A 17,490-nucleotide genomic window follows, 5' to 3' on the forward strand; every position below is an offset into this window, starting at 1 on the left:
ACTTGGAACCTACAGAAGTGTAAAAAACAGTCTAACTCATCCAGGATGGCACATCAATACATGCCATTGCCAGAAGGTTTGTCATGTGTCCCAGGAAAGTCTTCAGACCATGGAGATTGAAAGAGACAGACAGTTACTGTAGGAGAGTCTGACCAGGTCATTGAAGGATGAGCACAGCCAGATCCCATAAAAATGACCTCCAGCAGCCCACTGGTGTCAATGTTCCTGAACAAGCAGTAAGAACATGAGGGTGGCCTGAAGACCCGACATCCTCTAGTGGGCTCTGTCCTCACTGCGGAGCACCATTAAGGTTGACTGGCATTTGCCATAGATTACCAGAGTTGACATGTCTACCATTTGCGCACTGTGCTTTTTACAGGTGAGAATTTAATCTGACGTGAGACAGATGTGAAAGGGCCTGAAGAAGCCATGGCCACGTCACTGCTAGCTCCTTCCTGTGTGGGTCCTGTATGATTTTACAGTCACCATAATGTTCTTCTTGGCTTCTCCAGACCCTTTCACATCTGTTACATCTGCTCAGGGTGAACCTGCTATCATCAGTGAAAAACAAAGTGCGCCAGTAGTAGGTTTTGATGGTCTGGGAAAGCATATCCATACAGCGATGCTAAGACCTCTACAGGCTACGCAATGGTACCCTGCTTGACATTAGGGTTCAGGATGAAATCTTTGGACCCACTGTGGGACCCATTATGAGACTCAAGGCAGGCAGTTCCTGGAGGATGAATTAACTCATTCCACTGACTAACCCCAATGTTCACCTGACCTAAATCAAATACACACCTCTTGGACTGATCCCTGACTGTCTGGACATGGAACTACATCTCTCTGGTGGGGAAGGAACTCGGGCTAGTGTGTGAGATTAAGAGATACGAACTAGATATAGTCAATCTTACCTCAATGCGCATGTTGGGTAATGGGACCAGTGTCCTGGACAGGGGCTAGACTCTGTTCCAGTCTGGAGTTGCCCTCAGTAAGAGGCTGCGAGCAGGGGTGAGTATTATATCACCTCTGTTTGCTTCCTGTAAAACGACGCGTTTGCAGCTGAACCTGAGTGGTATTCTGTTACTGGATTTCTATGCAAACACTTTGTCCATAACAAACACCATGTTCGAATATAAGGATCTCCATAAGTGCACGTGGCACGAGGACACCCTAGGTTGTAGGATGATGATCAGTTTTGTAATTGTATCTTTGGATCTGTGGTTCTGGACATTTGGGTGACAAGTGGAGCTACAGGGAGTGCAGAATTATTAGGCAAGTTGTATTTTTGAGGAATAATTTTATTATTGAACAACAACCATGTTCTCAATGAACCCAAAAAACTCATTAATAACAAAACTGAATGTTTTTGGAAGTAGTTTTTAGTTTTAGCTATTTTAAGGGGATATCTGTGTGTGCAGCTGACTATTACTGTGCATAATTATTAGGCAACTTAACAAAAAACAAATATATACCCATTTCAATTATTTATTTTTACCAGTGAAACCAATATAACATCTCCACATTCACAAATATACATTTCTGACATTCAAAAACAAAACAAAAACAAATCAGCGACCAATATAGCCACCTTTCTTTGCAAAAGAAAAAGCCTCAAAAGCCTGCCATCCATGGATTCTGTCAGTGTTTTGATCTGTTCACCATCAACATTGCGTGCAGCAGCAACCACAGCCTCCCAGACACTGTTCAGAGAGGTGTACTGTTTTCCCTCCTTGTAAATCTCACATTTGATGATGGACCACAGGTTCTCAATGGGGTTCAGATCAGGTGAACAAGGTGGCCATGTCATTAGTTTTTCTTCTTTTATACCCTTTCTTGCCAGCCACACTGTGGAGTACTTGGACGCGTGTGATGGAGCATTGTCCTGCATGAAAATCACGTTTTTCTTGAAGGATGCAGACTTCTTCCTGTACCACTGCTTGAAGAAGGTGTCTTCCAGAAACTGGCAGTAGGACTGGGAGTTGAGCTTGACTCCATCCTCAACCTGAAAAGGCCCCACAAGCTCATCTTTGATGATACCAGCCCAAACCAGTACTCCACCTCCACCTTGCTGGCGTCTGAGTCGGACTGGAGCTCTCTGCCCTTTACCAATCCAGCCACGGGCCCATCCATCTGGCCCATCAAGACTCACTCTCATTTCATCAGTCCATAAAACCTTAGAAAAATCAGTCTTGAGATATTTCTTGGCCCAGTCTTGACGTTTCAGCTTGTGTGTCTTGTTCAGTGGTGGTCGTCTTTCAGCCTTTCTTACCTTGGCCATGTCTCTGAGTATTGCACACCTTGTGCTTTTGGGCACTCCAGTGATGTTGCAGCTCTGAAATATGGCCAAACTGGTGGCAAGTGGCATCTTGGCAGCTGCACGCTTGACTTTTCTCAGTTCATGGGCAGTTATTTTGCGCCTTGTTTTTTCCACACGCTTCTTGCGACCCTGTTGACTATTTTGAATGAAACGCTTGATTGTTCGATGATCACTCTTCAGAAGCTTTGCAATTTTGAGACTGCTGCATCCCTCTGCAAGATATCTCACTATTTTTGACTTTTCTGAGCCTGTCAAGTCCTTCTTTTGACCCATTTTGCCAAAGGAAAGGACGTTGCCTAATAATTATGCACACCTGATATAGGGTGTTGATGTCATTAGACCACACCCCTTCTCATTACAGAGATGCACATCACCTAATATGCTTAATTGGTAGTAGGCTTTCGAGCCTATAAAGCTTGGAGTAAGACAACATGCATGAAGAGGATGATGTGGACAAAATACTCATTTGCCTAATAATTCTGCACTCCCTGTATGCTGTCAACTGATCACCAGGTGGTGGGGATTTTGATCAGGTGGCACGATGAAGGATGCCAGACAGCCCTGGCACACCAAAATGTATTGTGAGGGTGTGCTGCAAAGCTCAGCCAATCTATCTCTCCCCTCTCCTCTGGTCATGAGCTCTGGGTAGTGACTGAAAGAATGAAATTACAACTACAAACAAATGAGCTTTCTCCAAAGAGTAGCTGGCATCTCCCTTAAAGATAAGGTGAGGAGCTCAGCACCTGAGAGGGGCTCAGAGTAGAGTCACTACTCCTCTACATCAAAAGGAGCTGGCTGACGTGGTTCAGGCATTTCATAAAAGCGACTCCTGGATGAGTTTTATCAGGCATGTCCCACTGGGGAAGACCCACGACAAGCTGTAGAGATGACATCTCTGGCTGGCCTGATAATGCCTTGGTGTTTCCAAGGCATTATCTGGACGAGGTGGCTGGGGAAAGGGAGGTCTGTGTCTTTGGTTAGGCTACAACACCTGTAGTAGCAGCCTCAGATAGGCTGAAGGATGGATGGACGGACGGAAGGATCTAGACAGTTTTGGTCATTGGTCATATTAGCTGTGGAACTTTAAACCATTAGTGACGCCATAGAATCATGCTGAAAGAAGCTGGTACTTATTCAGAGGCTGCCCATGAGCTGAAGCAATCCAAGTACCCTGACCTGGCAGCTGAGTGCAGGTAGGCCGGCTGTAATGCTGTAGTATTCCCAGTGGAACTGCGGTGTCGGGCTTCGTCAGCTTCTCAACTTCAAATCTACTCCACTTCACAGAAGCAGGACACAGAAGAGTAACCAAGGAACTGGCGGAGGAAGCAGGAAAAGCTAGTTTCTGGTTGTGTTTAAAGAGATGTGGGTACCAAAAAACCCCTAAGGCAGCAACAAGGGGTGCCAGGAAAAGATCCTGGTCATCACTCTACCACCAGGAGATGTACTGAGGTTAAAGCAAATCGTAATCGACTGGTGGTCCTCAGCTGATGACCCAATCAAGGCCCTATAGGTCTTTACCATGGCTCCCCCAGGGTAGTCCCGTCAAAGAGCACTGTTGGAGGTGCATCAGGTAGAAATGTCCAGCAGGCGTGACACCATCTTGTGTGTTGATCTGTTTGTATTTTCTATCTAGATATAAACAGCGATGTACCCAAATTTTGTCCTGTAATTAAAGGGTTTTTTTTGTTTTAATTGGTCTCATCTAATCAAAGTACACTGTTGTAGAGGTTTTGCGATTTGTTCAGAAGAAAATTTGAAATGCTAAGCCATGCTGTTCTATTTGGAGAGTGGCAGCTTTCTCCTGGATTTTTTTCACCTGGATTTTCCTGCAGTTTCTCCAAGCAATGTATGGTCTGACCTTGGGGTGAATTTCACACGACTGTATACAGTCGGTTATTTAATGAATGTATTTCAAAGATGAATGTATTCACCTGTCAAAGGAAAGAAATTCTTGTCATGTAACTGGTGTATGTGTGTGTTTGTCTGTGTCCATATTCTTGTCACCCATGTACCAGTAATACAAGGGTGGCATGCTGTGGCGGAAATAGACAAGCACGAGTGGCAGCCTGGCTACAATGCATGCGAGCAGGAAGCTATTAACATGGCATTACAAGACAACCAAGGGGCAGGAAATTAAATTTTGCTGCCTCTGAGAAGGTCATGTCCAAGCCCTCCCTTACTGTGGATAACTGATTATTAGTTAGTTTTCTATCCACAGCTGTTCTACCTCTATGTGTTTTTATGCATTCCTTTGAACATTCCAAGTTCCCTACATTTTTAATAAAATACCTATTCATCCTCAAGTTTTTAGTATAAAACAACTCTCGCTCTGTTTATGGTCTGTATTAAAAGGTTTCTACAAATTGAACAGTTAGCAAGCAGATAGTGTTAGTGTTACAGGTGTTACAGTGTAAATAATTTCACTTTCTAGTTGAATAGAGGTTTAAAAAAAATGTGTAAAAAGGAAAAAATATATAAGTGTAACATTAAATAGCACCACACTGCCCTAAAAACTGCTGGTCGAGTGGGCCTAATGGTTTCCCTGATGAAAACCCTTCCTACTGAGTAAATAATGTTTAACATGAATCTTGTTAATCATTAATGCCGAACACCATTTGGTTCCTGCCACGACTTTCTTCACACTAAGATAAGACGACAAAGTCAACATGTCCTCCACTCAACTGAATTATGACGGCAACAACAGAAGGGCACTAAAGGTTTTACACCAAACAGTGTTGATTTTAATCTACTGAGTCAAGGTCATAACAACATAAAAAACACTGGGTCTGTTTTGGTTTTGCGCTTGTGGAGACGACCTCCAATTTATGCTATGATAAAGGCAGGCAGGAACATGTTTTCTTGACATGGCTGTAATTCACTCTCAAATGCCCACACAGTAAACATGAATCTGAAATGAGCAGGACTCGCGCACCATTTGTGATGCTTTCAAAATTGAGGCATCAATGGACAGAATCATAAATGATCGCACCCATGCAAATACGCCCACACAGCATTTCAGTTCTTGTCTTCATGCCAGCAATTGTTGTTGCTGTCGGATATGAAGGCACTTTTTCACTTAATAAGTCCGTTTTTTTGTAATGGCTGAATAAGCTCACCCATTACATAACACCTGTAAACATGGTTGAGAGAATTTTTGTCAGTCCATGCATTGCCACTTGATGATGAGCAAACTAATCAGAGACTAAATATCAAATTAAGAGACCGACTGATAGCTATAATACAAAAAAAAACAAAAAAAACCTCCAAAATTGACAAGACAAGATAACAGTTTTAAGAAATAGAGTCACTGAGAGTTTAAATATATTAGTTGTATGAGCCCAAGTTTTCTATGAATCCCAATGAACCACAACTGAAGCTTCTAGATTACAACTGACGCTCAGTCAGTGGCCTTTCCGAGACCTCAATATTCATCTCTATTAATTCACCAAAGATCAATTAGTAATAAGTCGTTTTTTTTGTTTTCCCTAGCCGTTGCATACTGTTCTCATTTATGTCAATTTGAAAAGCAATCCTTTTTTGAAACTGCTTCCCCTCAGGAGATTTGAAGTAAGAGCACACAGCAGTACCCATGGGGGAAAAAAAATTTAAAAAAATAAAAATCACCACTTGGCTTAAGGACACTTCTGGAGGATGTTTACCATCATGAGGGCCTGAACATGAAACATAGCTCTCTGGGTTCACTTGTAGACAGACTTAATCAATGCTGCACATGCGGATATCATTAAACAGAGATCTTTTTGCCAAAACCTGAGCTAACAATGCATTGCCGGGCTGAACAGGAGGTACCAACATAACCCGAGGCACACTCATTTAACTAAATCAAATTACAAAAAACCCAAAAAAACCCCAAAACTATTTACGTCATTGATGTCGATGCCAGGGAACAAAGTCAGTTTTCTACTTTTGTTTTACTCCCAGTTCCTTACTTTTCATTGGGTCTTGTAGATCCTATGTATGGGGTGGAGGTGGGGGGGTTGTGTTGTTTTTCTTTCTTTTTTAAACTGGATTTCCTCTTTATACTTCCACTTTTCTCTCTGTTACGTGCCAAATGGCAGAGTCTCTGCTATCTGATTATATTGGTACACCCTGTACAAAGATCTGACTAAACAGTGCAGACACTAAAAAGGACCACAAACAGAAATAGTGAGCGCTGTCTGTTTTGACAGTTTCATTGCAGCAGTCAATGGTATCTTGAAAAATCTTTGTATGCTATGATTCATCACCATCTTAAGTTTTGAGTTTAGTCTAAACCTATATTATTTTAATGCCAAAAATAACATTAGATAAAAATAAAATAACAGATCTAGGAAAATCTCTTTGCAAACCAATCTGAAAACTTTCCATCCTGATGACATACACCTGCAGCTTTCATTTAAATGGCTTTGAATAGGTATACATCACAGCAAAGGTTCCTAAGAAAGACTCTTGTTAGAGAGGAAATTAGCCTTTCACTGAGAAGTTTAGAAACTCATATCCTAACCAGAGGATTGCCTTTGGTTTCTTTCCCACCAAAGTCTCAAGAGGAGGCGAGTGCTTTCACAGTGAGGAAGTGAATGAGCGTCATTGTGGCTTTGCTCAGGATTAGCCCATTTTAAAGCCCCTTAGTAAGATTTAACCACATTATTCACATTTTAATGGCCATTCCCACCCACACATACACATGCCGGCTAAAATCACAAATCCATAGGAATGAAATAAGAGCAGAGGTGTAATGCAAAGGAGGAAATACCAATGTTCATTGATCTTACTCAAGTGTAAGTATTGTGCAATTGAAATTAGAGCAGTGAAATTATCAAAATGGAGAGGTGTATAAATATTGCAACTACTTTAATCAGAAAGCATAACCATAACAAATGCAGAGTAAACACCAGAGCAATCATTCAGGAAGTGAGCGCAAATAAGGTCCTTGGTTAAACTGAATGACCTTCTACAATGGCAGACACCCTCCCCACATGCAGATGGCCTTTCCACAGAAATTCAAAGGATGTGACGTTCATGCTCTTGGCGCTCTTCTGCTCCCTTACAGTAATCCATTAACAGTCACAAATGACTGGCTGACGGCACAACAGAGATTCCACTCAAGAGTAAAAAGGACAAAAACTTAAACTGAATGTGGCTTCAAATAATACTGACAATAAAGTGTATTGTACTGGCAACAAAAAAATAAATAAAACAATAAAAATTTCATTAAAAATGCATCATGTTGAAAAACAGTTATTTAAAAAACCCTGACTTTAAGAAGTATAAAGCTCTGAGTTTATTTGTACATCCATGCTACATGGAACAGCTGCTGAACAGAAAAAAAAAAATCCTGCCCATTACCAGTAATGCAACTGATTACAGTTGCTTCAGTTACAATCACAGATGACAAAGCACAGGACAGTATTCAACAAGGCTATGCAAAGACTTGACATTCACCTGAAGTACTGCTATACTTCACTGAAGCAGCAGTGTTAGGTGAGGATATAAAATTTAATGGTGCTGTGAAAATAAAACCTAACGTAATCTAATATAGTTCAAAATATTGGGCTTGCTTATTGAAATGTCAACAATAATTCACATACAGCTCTAACACTATCTACACCCTCCAAAATGCCAACCTGTGGGAAACACTCATAGCAGGTGGCTAAATGAATGACAAGAAAGGCCAGCTGATTGTGCTGGAGAGGTCCTCAAAGAGGAAGCAGCTAGTGCTTCCATCAATGTGGAGCAACAGAGGGAGCACTCAAAGAAGGTGGTAGAGCTAGACTGTTTGACTGACTGCTGCAGCAGCAGGGGGTTAGAGGCCGTGCTGTGCCTCTGCCCTTAACGGTACAGGCAGGAGGGAGCAGAGCACTTCCCCCAGGCACCGGCAGCCACAGGTGGGCATTGTGGTTTGTCTTCATGAGCCCTGTAGCACCCAGCTGCCTGTCAACCCTCTATCAAAGAGACAAACAACAAGCAGGCCTTTTCTGTCCACACATGTGTCCATGTATTAGTCAGTGTGTGCATCTTCACAGCAGTCTTTCTTTAAAGATTAAAATTAGCTTCAGTTTTTAGGTAGATGCTCAATTTTTTGACAGTGCACCAGAAGATCAGCAGCTTTAAGACAACAAACCAGGATTTGAAAAGGTGGAGGAGGGACACATTAAGGTGAACACAGTAAGCAAATAGTGTATGTGTAAATTTGCCGTACATCTTCAGCTGTCTTTTCAGGCTAAAGTCCTTTGTAGACATATTTAGGCTGATTTTTGGCTCACACAAAAGCTACATGTTCCATACTGTTTCACTATTCATGTACAGTATATGGACTTATACAGGATCCTGTTCTAACCCTAACCCAATATGCTATACAAACATTAGCTATCTCATACAGCCATTCAGCTAACACAACGTTTAATAGGGAAAATGATTTTTGATTGTTTTAAAACCAACAACATTTGAAAGTAAACTGTGTTAGTTTGTAACATTTTCTATGTTCTTCAGCTTTAAGAACTTTTTACTAAAGTACTAAAACATTCAAGGTTTTTATTATTTAAAACAAGTTTAACAAAAAGTTATCAGACACCCTGTGACCTAAAATAAATAAATACTCACTTCCTGGAAAATATTAAACTTCAGATCCCAGTTCAAATAAAACTTCCTCCTCTTTAACAATATTTAATCTGATTAATTTGTCTGTAGTTTTTTAATGAAGCTCTGTCTGCCAGCTGGTAAGCCTGCATTATATGTGTTTTAAAAGGTTGCCAAATCACAGATTAGTAACTTGGTAGTGTTCCCAAAGCTGATTAAATTCAACAGCAAACATACTGCCTATTTTTCTAAGTAGAACATCGCTTCCGATTCCTCCAGCTACTCCAGACAAACTGAATGATATAAAACTCAAAACTTCCCAAGAAGTGAGCTATGTATTAATTTCTCAAAAGCAGGAGCAGTATCACAATTGTGTAGACAAATGTATAGGTGTGCTCCGAGTCGAACGGACCTTAATGTGGGTGGAGGAGGTGGGTGAGCAATAAGAATGTGCTTCTTGAATTTCTGAAGATGTGACAGGATTTGTTGGCAGCAGACATGCTTATTTAGTAACCCCAATGACATTCCTGGGTTCACCCAACTCCTCTTAACATCAAAGCCAGGTTTTTATGTAGGCGTCCAGTCTAAATACCAGAGCGGATGGTTACATCAGATTCTGTGTGTATTGCTAAAATGTCTCGTCCACTTCTGCCTATAAGGCCAGAACAAAAGGTTCTCAGGGTTAGCCTGGTTCTCTGCAAATTTAAGCCTTGGCAATTTCTAAATCACTATTTGATGAGAAATTAATCATTTGACCATTTAAAGTGTGAGTTTGTGAGTAATAATAACAATGTAATTTTTTTATTTTAGGAGGTACCAGTTATTCTGCCAGAAGGTACGCAAATGTAGGGCTTCATCCATTGCAGAGGAGTTAAATGACTCCAGAGGTAGGAACAGTAGGGACAAGGAAAAATTGTAGACAGTTGATCCTTTCTTGTGATTTTATTGTACCACCTCCACATGGGTCAAATGTTAATGTCAAACTAGCCAAACCTTTCAGCCCACTCTCTCCTGCGAAAGGTGATTGTGGAGACCATCAAGTGTTTCCTCCTGTGCAATCCCAAACACCAAAGCTATTGTGTTCTGCAGTGAGTGGTAGGAACAAAGGAAACATGGTGTATTGCCAAGTTAAAAAAAATAAAATCAAACAAAATCAAACTGCGTCAGGCAACGAAAAGCAGGAGAGATATTTTCAGAGAAGAAAAGGACAGGAGCAACGAATGGACTGATTTCTGCACTGCTGAGAGTGAACCCAAACGTGCCACAATTTCTCCATCCGTACAGTTTGTCCAGTCTAACTACGTAAAGCAGTTACTACAGTAAGAAGCCTGGATACCTTTACACAAATAACTCACAGCTATACTAGATAGTTTAACTTTGTAGTTTTGACTGAAGCAAAACCACAAAATCATTTTTCAAAAACAGTTAATCTTCTAACTGTAGATTAACAGACTTTATTCACAACCCCATCAATCCAACTACCCACGCTGCTGCCACTGTACCAGGCAGCAGTACTGACACCATAATTACTATCACTGCAACTGTGGTGCTGCTCAAAGATGGAGCGCACAAGTCACCAGATGTGTCTATACTGCATAAGTTTACCTGCTGCTGATGGTAGTTAACAAGCCTTAGAACATAAAACACACAACCCTACACAAATTCAAGCGAATTTGTAAAGCATTTTGTTTTTGAGGAGACTTCTTGTCAATTGGCTTCACATGAGCTTTTCCAAACATAGCTCCTGATGTGTGTCACAAGATGTTCTTGACAAGGGTCCTGGATGTCAGTTTAGACTGGGGCCTTTGAAGTGGTGCAGCATTGGGACTTTCTAAGAATAACTAACTGTGGAGAGGAAATAAATGGGCAACTTCCCTTCATTAGGCTCACTTATGAGTCCATATATAGCTGGTCACAAGGGGACTTGCAGCCAAAAAGGTGACATGTGGACAAAGTGAGGACATCTATGCTTTTGCTCAAATTAAACAGTTTTATAGACTCTTTTTAATACAGCATTTGTTCATAGATTATGAATTCTATGACACTGGAAGGATAAATTTGAGGATGTTATAAAAGCACACTGAAAAGCAGTTTTAAATTACTGCTATAAAAATGTGGAAACCATGACTCCATGAGTAATTTTAGATCCCAATTTTGTTGAATAACACACACTAAAAATAAATTATAGTTTGGATGTGCCTGCTGTTATGTCACAGAACCTGATTTCAACTATAAGACCACCTCACCATCCCAAGAGATTTTCATTTCTTCTCTCCCTTGCATTACTGAATCTCAGCAACAACAAAATCCCTGAAATATCACAGAAGGCAACTAAGTTGTCCCATTAATTTTGAACTTCTGAAAAAAAGGGGGGGGGGGGCACTTTTAAGAATTATAACAATGTTTGGACAAACAGTTTATGCAAACTTTTTGTAAAACCCCTTGAAATGATGCCCCAAAATCTGCACTTTAATCGCATATTGATTGTTTAATTTGGAATCTGCTGGAGCACAGAGAAAAACCAAAAACATTGGTACTGTGTCCCATAATTGCACTATAGACTATAATTTCAACAAGCAGCTCAGCAAGCAGTTAATTTAACATCTGTGTTATAGCTGAGAACATCAAACACTGGAATCTGAAAACACCAAAATGGATGAAAAGCCAAGTAAAAAGAAATATGAGAAAACTAAGAAACATTTTCTAAGACGCTTCATAGCATCACTTAAACTTCAGCAGTTACATATTGCTTGCATGTAATCATGACACATATCCCACTATATATCCTTTTACATCTTAGAAAGTCAACTATGCAGTTGAAAGTTAGAAACCCTGGAGCACTGAATGCTAAAAGCATCATACTGCTAAACACAATTCACACAACTATTACAACTGCCGTTTCAAAAGCTACAACTCTCACAGAAACAGCCTAAGCAGATGGATGTCCACGAGAAAGATTTGATTGAACTGCCTTGCCACATAAATGCCTGCTAATCAGCTTTAGCTCTTAAGCTAATACCAAAAGGACTGCAAAGCACCTGTGGGAAAGGCATTCGCCATTCAGAACAACCTCACAGCTAATTGCTCATAGTCTCGTTGTAAAACAATGCAACCTCTCAGACTATAGTGGCGACCTAACCTTTCCTATGTTCCCACACATACTGTGTGCTAAGCCTCCACAAAATACTTAAGCGTCTTTAACCAAAATCCCTGCATCTAAACTGTGGCAAACAATTAAAGAAAAATAATAAGATAAATAATACAGTAAAACACACAATTCAACAATATCACTAATAATCACTCTAAAGAAACCACACAGTCACAGCTTTTAGCACAAAAGCTTCATTATGTTTCCTTGCTGTTTGGGTTTAAATTTGATTAAGACATGACTTTCTCAAAGGATCAAACAGGTATCCCCCCAAAGTCTGGAGACAAAGAGCCAAACAATCATGTGCAACGTGACTGCTGCGAGTGAAAAATTTGTAGCAAAACGTGACCGGAACGGACGGCAGCAAAAGTTGAGTTAGAATCATCCTGATTACTGGACAAATCCCTGAACCATTTGTCTCTCTGAGGTTTTAATGGAAGTCTAATCCATTTCCATTTTTTTAACATGTTTTCTGAGTGAATTCTGGAGTCAGTGCTTGTTTTCCTAAAAACACCCACTATTTTGCACTGTAGTGTGCATGATTAAAGACATTCTACCTCACATTATTTGATTAGACAGAAGTGGGGAAAATAAATTAAATGTATAATGTGCGTGAAGATGACTTAAGAGGAAACTGGATTTACGCAACAGATGTGAATGCTCAATATATGAAATGTCCATGGAAGACTGAGAAAAAAACCGACATGTGCAGAACAGTAGTACATGGAATAGTTTATAACAGAAGTATTAAGATCTGAGATTAGGTCTGGAAAAGAAAGAGGAAGAGAAGGGTTACATCAAACAATAAAAGCCCATTATTGGCATCAGGGCAACTGTGGTCAGAGTAGGGGGATCCACTTATCCCTCTCCTGGGAGCAGAGAGATGAATGACTTCCTCACAGGTGGACTATGAGCTTAACAGGAGGGGGGTAGCAGTGAGAGATGGTGGGGTTTAACCTGGGAGTGACGAGGTATTGGGTTACAGCTGCACCTCCGGAGAGAAACCGTGACCAGTGGCTTTCTCATCTCACAGGAAATGGATTTATTTTCGGAGCCCTTTCCATTAATCCTCCCTTGCAGACATATGCATGGGTGTGCAAACAATTGCACAGGGGTTCGCACATACAGAGTAATGCGCATACACACCCATGTGTGAATAAAAGACTGGCGCACAGCCACTTTTACAAACATGTCATTCCAAGTTTTAGAACGTTTCCGAAGAACTAGTGACGTTTGTTAGGAATCACTACATTTCCACTGCAGGGATCAAGTTCCAGGTGAATTATTTTTTCCACCAAAAAGTCCTGAACTGAAAGTCCTTATGTGTAGGGCTGATTCTGAGTCGTGAAGTAGCCAGCTTACAACATTTTAGTCATTTCTGCAATAGCTGGTGAACACCAGTTTACTTACTGAGGTATACTGCATAATTGTCAGTTATTTTTTGTAAACACGGGATTCAAACTTGGGATGTCATATCAATGTATGTGTGTGAGAGAAACAGAGAGAAAGTTATAGTAGTAGAATGAGCAACTAAGTGATCTAAGGATGAGGCATTAATGAAAACAGAAAGGTACATAAGAAAATGTTCTACTGGTATATTTTATAAACCACCCTAGAAGGTACATTTGCTTTGAGATGGTTGTAAACAAAATCAGGCTTCACAAAAACACACCATACTGATTCAGTTAGAGCATTATTATTGGGTTTTATCTAAGCAGCCAGTGCCTAACACATTTAAAACTCAATTTCTTAGTCCATTCAAAGCACAGTCCTGTTTTAGCTAACCTTGCCCCTAGTCACTCAAGGTCGGCAGGTAGATGCCTCTCAATGGGAAGAAGGAAAAAAAAAAAAAAAAAAAAAAAAAAAAAAAGAATATAAAAAACGGTTCAGGAGAAGAAAAAAAAAAAAAAAAAAAATCAATGTCCACTTTTTCTGCAAGCCTAGATGAGTTATACAGAAATAGACTCGGCCAGCAGCAGAGCCATGAGGCGTCTGATCTGCCTACACAGTTCACCAGGCCACATCCTCTCTGCCTCCACTCAGGGAGAAAATAGCATCAACGTGCAACACAGCCAAACATTAAGGTAGCCTGTTATTTCCACAGACATATGCACTGGTTCTCTTGCTGCAGTTGAGTCCACCACTGTTAGATGAACTTAAATATATTAGATACATTTGTAGCCTGTATTTTCAGTTAAAGCAAATGTGTGAGTGCACATTAGATTCAAGTCAAAGTATATTTCCTTCCTTCTAAAAATCAGAAATTATTAAACTTTAAATCAATTTTAAATCAAAATACCGATACAATAATCACCTACAACATTAAAACTACCCACTTGATACATCTAGTGAAAAAACATTTTTCACTAGTCTGTGCATCAGCACATTGGTAGTGGATTGCTTGTTCCTCGCATTCCAGGGACACCTGACCGGATCAAGTGACAGCTGTATAGATTCCAGTTCATGGCCTTAAGTTTTTGTTAATTTCCCTAAAGCTGTTTTACAATGTCTTGCTGCTGCCATAGACAGTGTGCTGGTCAAAGCAATACCCGTGTCAAGGAAAATCCACATGAATGCCTGGACCCAAGGTTTCCCAGCAAAACACTGCACTGCAATGAAATATATTCAACAAACTGTGAATGAATCCTTCCTTATTTAGAATTAGCAAGTTTGGAATTATTAAAAAACAAACAAAAAATAAACATAAAGCCTAATAAAAAGTGTAATTAAAGTGCAACTAATGTTTCATGTTGTGTTTCCTTCTCCCTTCTGGCCAGATTCTCATTGGAAGGATGACATCATTATCAAATTTGTCCTTCTTTGTCTCATCCAAGTTCTATTTTTATCTCTCACCTTAGCCTCCATTTAATTCTCACAACAAGCAGGAAAATAAAATGCAACACATCTTTGCCTTTCAGGTGTCCTGGTAATACTTGTAATAGACCTCACAGTCTATTCTTAGCTTACTGCAAGGACCGACTGTCAGCACATTCCTACCAGTGGCACCTAAGGATACTGGTGTAACCTTCAGAGAGCATTAAGAGAGCAGAGAGTTAGTCAAACGTGAAGAACTGTTTGAGGTAGGTGGCAGAAAATAAGACGTTTCAAATGACAAAAATGAAAGTTCAGAAACAGTTGTATTGTCCTTGTGGAAAAATGACAATTATAGAATTACAGTTAATTTAATAATAGCAATTTGTACTACATGGATTCTACACAAAATCACCCTTGAAAACGATTATAGTGAGAGCAGATATAAACTAGCAATTTACAGATGTTGGCATTGGAAGTAACAGGTTTGTGCAGGGAGTCATCTTTTTAAAAATGGATCTATATCCAGGATGTAGTTGTGCTGTATTGGTATCATACCTTCATCATACAAATTCATCTTGAACAAAATTAGCCGCATAACACGGTGCACAACCATATTATGAGTTGTTTCATAGTTTGTCCACCAGAGGGCACTCTGCAATGTTCGTGTTGGCAAAAGGTTAAGAAAGCCACAAACAAAACAACCAGCTGATCCAAACAGTGTTGGCAAGTCACTGCCGTATGAGTCAACCCAGCGGTTACATTTCTTTGGAGGTGAACCTCAGGTTACGTAGAAGACAACGGCGTAGGGTACAGTGTTCCGGTTATAGTGCAAGTTACAACGTAGATCTGACACAGAAGTGAAAAAAATCCAATCAGAAGGACACCTTATTTAATTCAGATGATAAATAAATGATCTATAAGAAAAACCTTTTGCCCTGGTAAGAATCTGAAAAGTCAGTGCCTTGAAAAACAAAGAGAAACTGTCAATAAAATAAACCTAAAGTAAGTCTAAATACCAAGTAATCGATAATGTCCCAAGCAATATCTAACAATGAAATATCTTATGCAATTAGTAAGGCAGATATCAAACTTACTCACTAAACTCCAATGACACATACCGCAACTAAATGACCCATCCAATCAATGAAAAGCACACAGAGCTGAAAATTATCTGACGTAAGAGTACAAAGACATATATTTAAAAAAAAAGAAAAAAAAAAAAGAATGTCGATTTCTTCATCGAAACCTACAGGAGGCAAAGTGTCAAAAAAGTTCACATTGTAAGAGTAAAGTGTTAATGTCTGTACATGCTCCGCCACATAGACAGTGATTCACATAGTGCCACACTATCTGTCAAACTGTTCATGTTGGAAAACAACTGTTTGACAAACAGCAGTAAACTGATCATTACATAAGTAGACAGGTTTTAGAGAACGTCAAGCTAAAGCGTGAGCAGACCGTTTACACAGTGGCCTTTTTGACAAACGCATGTAAATGCTATCCGTAATTGTGGTTATGAAACATATTTAATCTAAGAAACAGAGAAGCAACACCATTTTTATACACAGCAATCAAGAGTTACAAAAAAATGTTTCTTTGTTTGGAGGACACCACAAAGTGCTTCCTGTAAGTCGGTGTTGCGCAAGGTTGAGATTAAAGGCAAGCAGAAAAAGGAAAGAGGGAGGAGGGAAAGAGGAGAGGAGGGGAAAAAGACAGATGTGAACCTGAAGAGAGAACCTTGTGAATTAGTAATAAGGCTTGCCCTTCTCTTGTATTTTTGATGAGGAGGATCAAGTTTTGGGACACTTACATGCAAGCATCGGATAGACTGGAAGCGCCATGGGGAGTCTCGCAGCATTATGTGACGTGTACAGTGTCTGAAGAAGGGGTTCCGCTGTGACTGCATGGAGTCGTCATATGCTCAGGAAGCCTTAAGTAATATTTCACTTGCACAGACTGTGCTCCACTCTGTGAGCTGCATTAGGGAAACTGCTGCCCATATTTGGCCTCTCAAGGCTAAATATGTGACTCCTTAATTTTATGACTATTAATGGTTTACTGACTAGAAGACAGAACAGCATTTAAAAACAAAACATAAAATTAATAAATAAAATAAATAAAAATTAATAAACACAAAACAGGTCAGTATACGATTTTAAATCTTTTTAGCTCATCTCTTAAGAGGAATGCTCCTGTATACATTATGTATTTAAAAACACTGGACACTGGTTTCATTTTAAACACAGTGCTAGTTTACATATCAATATTGCTTTGTAAAAATGTGAAAACTGCAACCTAAGGGGCAAAAATTTGCACACCTGTAAAGTTCTTAAATTACATAAAATCACACAAATCAAATAATCATTACATGTAAATTTATATTAGGTGCATAAATGTTCTATATTCCTGCATTTTTATCAGTATATCCCTTCATAACCATGTGAGTAAAAGACAGTGTGAACCAAACAGACTATGGGAGGATATAGTATGAATGAAAGTGCTTGGACCAAGTGTACAAGAGCACGTTTGCCCAAGTGCAGCAGTGTGTATTTGTGTGTGGGTATGTGTGAATGTGAGGCTGTTATGCAGCCTCTGGGAGTCTGTGTCCTGGTGGAAAGTGAACCCCTCCTCCACC

At 39.9% G+C, this 17,490-nt stretch overlaps 1 protein-coding gene and 1 long non-coding RNA gene across 3 annotated transcripts in view; one reads left to right on the plus strand and one right to left on the minus strand.

Annotated features, from left to right (window-relative positions):
- poc1b (POC1 centriolar protein B) overlaps positions 1-17,490 on the minus strand; it is a 39,703-nt gene that overhangs the window by 13,684 nt on the left and 8,529 nt on the right. The gene's annotated exons all lie outside the window — the stretch shown is intronic.
- Positions 584-16,221, plus strand: LOC120730256. The gene is made up of 3 exons (XR_005695076.1): positions 584-596; positions 6,798-6,799; positions 16,111-16,221. It is a non-coding gene; the product is annotated as an uncharacterized LOC120730256 (long non-coding RNA).

The sequence above is a fragment of the Simochromis diagramma genome, unplaced genomic scaffold (assembly GCF_900408965.1).
Source record: "Simochromis diagramma unplaced genomic scaffold, fSimDia1.1 OVJJ01000293.1, whole genome shotgun sequence".
Lineage (NCBI taxonomy): Eukaryota > Metazoa > Chordata > Actinopteri > Cichliformes > Cichlidae > Simochromis > Simochromis diagramma.